This window comes from Balaenoptera physalus, assembly GCF_965194825.1.
Source record: "Balaenoptera physalus genome assembly, contig: HAP1_SCAFFOLD_749, whole genome shotgun sequence".
Taxonomy (NCBI): Eukaryota; Metazoa; Chordata; class Mammalia; order Artiodactyla; family Balaenopteridae; genus Balaenoptera; species Balaenoptera physalus.
The window spans coordinates 385496-392504 of NW_028126019.1; positions in this window are offsets into that span (position 1 = coordinate 385496).

Sequence of the window (7009 nt, forward strand, 5' to 3'; positions counted from 1 at the left end):
TCATCACAATGCTCCAGGGCCACTGTAATCACACTACTCCATAACCCCTTTCGTGACAATGCCCAATGCCACCTCTCATCACAATTCTCCATGGCAATTGTCATCACGATGCTCCATGACACTTGTCATCACAATGCTCGATGGCCCTTGTCATCACAATGTTCCTTGGTGCTTTTCATCGCAGTGCTCCGTGAGAACTTTCATCAAAATACTCCATGATTTGTTTCATCACAAAGCTCCATGGCCCTTGTCATTACAAATCCACATGATCCCTTTCATCACAATTCTCCATGGCAACTTACATAAAAATGCTCCATGCCCCTGTCATCACAATGCCCAATGATACCTGTTTTTACAATGATCCATGACCCTTGTCATCACAAGGCTCCATGTCCCTTGTATTCACAATACTCCATGGCCCTTGTCATCACAATGCTCCATAGTGCTTTTCATCGCAATGCTCCCTGACCGATTTCAGCACAATGTCCCATGACCCCTGTCATCATGATGGTCCATGGCCCTTGTCATCACAATGCTCCATGAAACATTTCCTCACAATGCTCCAGTACGCCTTTCATCCAAATTCCCCATGGCCACTGTCATCACAATTCTCCATGACCCCTGTCATCATAATGGTCCATGACCCGTTTCATCTCAATGCTCCATGACACCTGTCATCACAATGCTCCTTGGCCTTTGTCATCACAATGCTCCATGGCCCCTGTAATCACAGTGCTCCATGACCCGTTTCATCTCAATGCTCCATGACCTCACTCATCACAATGCCCCATGAACCCTGTAATCACAATGCTCCTTGGCCATTGTCATCACAGTGCTCGAAGCCTTTTTCATCACACTGCTCCATGGCACCTGTAATCACAATGCTCCATGTCCTTGTCATCACAAGGCTCCAGAATTCTTGTCATTAAAATGCTCCATGTCCGTTTCATCACCTTGCTCCATGACACTTGTCATCACAATGCTCCATGGACCCTCTCATTACTGTGCTCCATAATAACTTTAATCACATTTCTAGATGACCACTGCCTTCACAATGCCCCATGACATTGTCAACACAATTCGCCTTGACCATTGTCATCACAATGCTCCATGAACCATGTCATTTCAATGCTCCATGGCCCCTGTAATTACAGTGATCCATAACACCTTTTATCATAATGCTCCATGACCACTGCCATCTCAATGCCCCATGACGCCTGTCATCACAATTCTCCAAGGCCCCTCTCATCACAATTCTCCATGACACTTGTCATCACATTGCTCCATAACACCTGTCATCACAGTGTTCCCTGCTCATGTCATCACAATGCTCCATGTCCCCTATAATCACAGTGCTCCGTGTCTTTTTCCTCACAATGGTCCAGAATTCTTGTCATCACAATGTTCCATGACCGTGGCATCACAATGCTCCATAGCCCTTGTCATCACAATGCTCCAGAATTCTTGTCATCACAATGTTCCATGACCGTGTCATCACAATGCTACATGACCCTGGTCATCACACTTCTTCCTGACCTTTGTCATCACAATGCTCTATGTCGCTTTTCATCACAATTCTCAATGACCACTTTAATCACTATCCTCGCTGACCATTTTCATCACATTTCTCTATTGTCATTACAATTCCCCATGTCCCCTTTTGTCACAATGCTCCATGATGCCTGTCATCACAATGCTCCATGACACTTGTCTTCACAATGCTCCATGGCTTTTGTTATCACAATGCTCCAGGACCAGTTTCATCACAATACTCCATCCCCCTTGTCATCACAGTGCACAATGATACCTTTCTATACAATGCTCCATGACACTTGTCATCACAATGCTCAATGGCCTTTATCGTCACAATGCTCCCAGGCACTTTTCATCACGTTGTTCCATAAAATCTTTTATCACATTGCTCCATGACCATTGTCATCACAATAGTCCATACCCTTGTCAACACAATGCTGCAAAATCCCTGTCATCACAATTCTCCATGACTGCTGTCATCACAATAATCCAGGAGAATTTTCATAGAATGCTTCATGCCCCCAGTCATCACAGTGCTCCATGATACCTTTCATCACAATTCCTAGATGATCAGTGTCATCACAATGCCCCATGACACCTGTCAACACAATTCGCTATGACCTTTGTCATCACAATACTCGATGAACCGTGTCATCACAGTGTTCCAGGACACATGTCATCACAACGATCCATGACTACTTTCCTCACAATGCTCCAATACAGCTGTCATCACAATATTCCATGGCCCCTGTTATCATATTGCTCCATGATCTCTTTGATCACAATGCTCCATGACCAGTGTCATCACCATGCCTCATGAGGCCTGTCATCTCAATGCTCCATGACGCTTGTCATCACAAAGTTCCATGACCCCTGTCATCACAATGATCCATGACGCTTGTCATCACAAAGCTCCATGACCCCTGTCATCACAATGATCCATGACGCTTGTCATCACAAAGCTCCATGACCCCTGTCATCACAAAGCTCCAGAAACCCTGTCATCACAATGTTCCATGACGCTTGTCATCACAAGACTACATGTCCCTTGTATTCACAATACTCCTTGGCCCTTGTCATCACAAAGCTCCATAGTGCTTTTCATCGCAATGCTCCCTGACCGCTTTCAGCACAATGCCCCATGACACCTGTCATCATGATGGTCCATGACCCTTGTCATCACAATGCTCCATGAAACGTTTCCTCACAATGCTCCAGTACGCCTTTCATCCAAATTCCCCATGGCCACTGTCATCACAATTCTCCATGACCCCTGTCATCATAATGGTCCATGACCCGTTTCATCTCAATGCTCCATGACACCTGTCATCACAATGCTCCTTGGCCTTTGTCATCACAATGCTCCATGGCCCCTGTAATCACAGTGCTCCATGACCCGTTTCATCTCAATGCTCCATGACCTCACTCATCACAATGCCCCATGAACCCTGTAATCACAATGCTCCTTGGCCATTGTCATCACAGTGCTCGAAGCCTTTTTCATCACACTGCTCCATGGCACCTGTAATCACAATGCTCCATGTCCTTGTCATCACAAGGCTCCAGAATTCTTGTCATTAAAATGCTCCATGTCCGTTTCATCACCTTGCTCCATGACACTTGTCATCACAATGCTCCATGGACCCTCTCATTACTGTGCTCCATAATAACTTTAATCACATTTCTAGATGACCACTGCCTTCACAATGCCCCATGACATTGTCAACACAATTCGCCTTGACCATTGTCATCACAATGCTCCATGAACCATGTCATTTCAATGCTCCATGGCCCCTGTAATTACAGTGATCCATAACACCTTTTATCATAATGCTCCATGACCACTGCCATCTCAATGCCCCATGACGCCTGTCATCACAATTCTCCAAGGCCCCTCTCATCACAATGCCCCATGACACCTGTCAACACAATTCGCTATGACCTTTGTCATCACAATACTCGATGAACCGTGTCATCACAGTGTTCCAGGACACATGTCATCACAACGATCCATGACTACTTTCCTCACAATGCTCCAATACAGCTGTCATCACAATATTCCATGGCCCCTGTTATCATATTGCTCCATGATCTCTTTGATCACAATGCTCCATGACCAGTGTCATCACCATGCCTCATGAGGCCTGTCATCTCAATGCTCCATGACGCTTGTCATCACAAAGTTCCATGACCCCTGTCATCACAATGATCCATGACGCTTGTCATCACAAAGCTCCATGACCCCTGTCATCACAATGATCCATGACGCTTGTCATCACAAAGCTCCATGACCCCTGTCATCACAAAGCTCCAGAAACCCTGTCATCACAATGTTCCATGACGCTTGTCATCACAAGACTACATGTCCCTTGTATTCACAATACTCCTTGGCCCTTGTCATCACAAAGCTCCATAGTGCTTTTCATCGCAATGCTCCCTGACCGCTTTCAGCACAATGCCCCATGACACCTGTCATCATGATGGTCCATGACCCTTGTCATCACAATGCTCCATGAAACATTTCCTCACAATGCTCCAGTACGCCTTTCATCCAAATTCCCCATGGCCACTGTCATCACAATTCTCCATGACCCCTGTCATCATAATGGTCCATGACCCGTTTCATCTCAATGCTCCATGACACCTGTCATCACAATGCTCCTTGGCCTTTGTCATCACAATGCTCCATGGCCCCTGTAATCACAGTGCTCCATGACCCGTTTCATCTCAATGCTCCATGACCTCACTCATCACAATGCCCCATGAACCCTGTAATCACAATGCTCCTTGGCCATTGTCATCACAGTGCTCGAAGCCTTTTTCATCACACTGCTCCATGGCACCTGTAATCACAATGCTCCATGTCCTTGTCATCACAAGGCTCCAGAATTCTTGTCATTAAAATGCTCCATGTCCGTTTCATCACCTTGCTCCATGACACTTGTCATCACAATGCTCCATGGACCCTCTCATTACTGTGCTCCATAATAACTTTAATCACATTTCTAGATGACCACTGCCTTCACAATGCCCCATGACATTGTCAACACAATTCGCCTTGACCATTGTCATCACAATGCTCCATGAACCATGTCATTTCAATGCTCCATGGCCCCTGTAATTACAGTGATCCATAACACCTTTTATCATAATGCTCCATGACCACTGCCATCTCAATGCCCCATGACGCCTGTCATCACAATTCTCCAAGGCCCCTCTCATCACAATGCTCCATGACACTTGTCATCACATTGCTCCATAACACCTGTCATCACAGTGTTCCCTGCTCATGTCATCACAATGCTCCATGTCCCCTATAATCACAATGCTCCGTGCCTTTTTCCTCACAATGGTCCAGAATTCTTGTCATCACAATGTTCCATGACCGTGGCATCACAATGCTCCATAGCCCTTGTCATCACAATGCTCCAGAATTCTTGTCATCACAATGTTCCATGACCGTGTCATCACAATGCTACATGACCCTGGTCATCACACTTCTTCCTGACCTTTGTCATCACAATGCTCTATGTCGCTTTTCATCACAATTCTCAATGACCACTTTAATCACTATCCTCGCTGACCATTTTCATCACATTTCTCTATTGTCATTACAATTCCCCATGTCCCCTTTTGTCACAATGCTCCATGATGCCTGTCATCACAATGCTCCATGACACTTGTCTTCACAATGCTCCATGGCTTTTGTTATCACAATGCTCCAGGACCAGTTTCATCACAATACTCCATCCCCCTTGTCATCACAGTGCACAATGATACCTTTCTATACAATGCTCCATGACACTTGTCATCACAATGCTCAATGGCCTTTATCGTCACAATGCTCCCAGGCACTTTTCATCACGTTGTTCCATAAAATCTTTTATCACATTGCTCCATGACCATTGTCATCACAATAGTCCATACCCTTGTCAACACAATGCTGCAAAATCCCTGTCATCACAATTCTCCATGACTGCTGTCATCACAATAATCCAGGAGAATTTTCATAGAATGCTTCATGCCCCCAGTCATCACAGTGCTCCATGATACCTTTCATCACAATTCCTAGATGATCAGTGTCATCACAATGCCCCATGACACCTGTCAACACAATTCGCTATGACCTTTGTCATCACAATACTCGATGAACCGTGTCATCACAGTGTTCCAGGACACATGTCATCACAACGATCCATGACTACTTTCCTCACAATGCTCCAATACAGCTGTCATCACAATATTCCATGGCCCCTGTTATCATATTGCTCCATGATCTCTTTGATCACAATGCTCCATGACCAGTGTCATCACCATGCCTCATGAGGCCTGTCATCTCAATGCTCCATGACGCTTGTCATCACAAAGTTCCATGACCCCTGTCATCACAATGATCCATGACGCTTGTCATCACAAAGCTCCATGACCCCTGTCATCACAATGATCCATGACGCTTGTCATCACAAAGCTCCATGACCCCTGTCATCACAAAGCTCCAGAAAACCTGTCATCACAATGTTCCATGACGCTTGTCATCACAAGACTACATGTCCCTTGTATTCACAATACTCCTTGGCCCTTGTCATCACAAAGCTCCATAGTGCTTTTCATCGCAATGCTCCCTGACCGCTTTCAGCACAATGCCCCATGACACCTGTCATCATGATGGTCCATGACCCTTGTCATCACAATGCTCCATGAAACATTTCCTCACAATGCTCCAGTACGCCTTTCATCCAAATTCCCCATGGCCACTGTCATCACAATTCTCCATGACCCCTGTCATCATAACGGTCCATGACCCATTTCATCTCAATGCTCCATGACACCTGTCATCACAATGCTCCTTACCCTTTGTCATCACAATGCTCCATGGCCCCTGTAATCACAGTGCTCCATGACCCGTTTCATCTCAATGCTCCATGACCTCACTCATCACAATGCCCCATGACCCCTGTAATCACAAGGCTCCTTGGCCCTTGTCATCACAGTGCTCCAAGCCTTTTTCATCACACTGCTCCATGGCACCTGTAATCACAATGCTCCATGTCCTTGTCATCAAAAGGCTCCAGAATTCTTGTCATTAAAATGCTCCATATCCGTTTCATCACCTTGCTCCATGACACTTGTCATCACAATGCTCAAGGGACCCTCTCATTACTGTGCTCCATAATAACTTTTATCACATTTCTAGATGACCACTGCCTTCACAATGCCCCATGACATTGTCACCACAATTCGCCATGACCATTGTCATAACAATGCTCCATGAACCATGTCATCACAGGGTCCCAGGACACTTGTCATCACAATGATCCATTACCACATTCATCACAATGCTCCATGACCACTATCATCTCAATGCTCCATGGCCTTTGTATTCACAATGCTCCATGGCCCCTGTAATCACAGTGCTCCATAACACCTTTCATCATAATGCTCCATGACCAATGCCATCTCAATGCCCCATGACGCC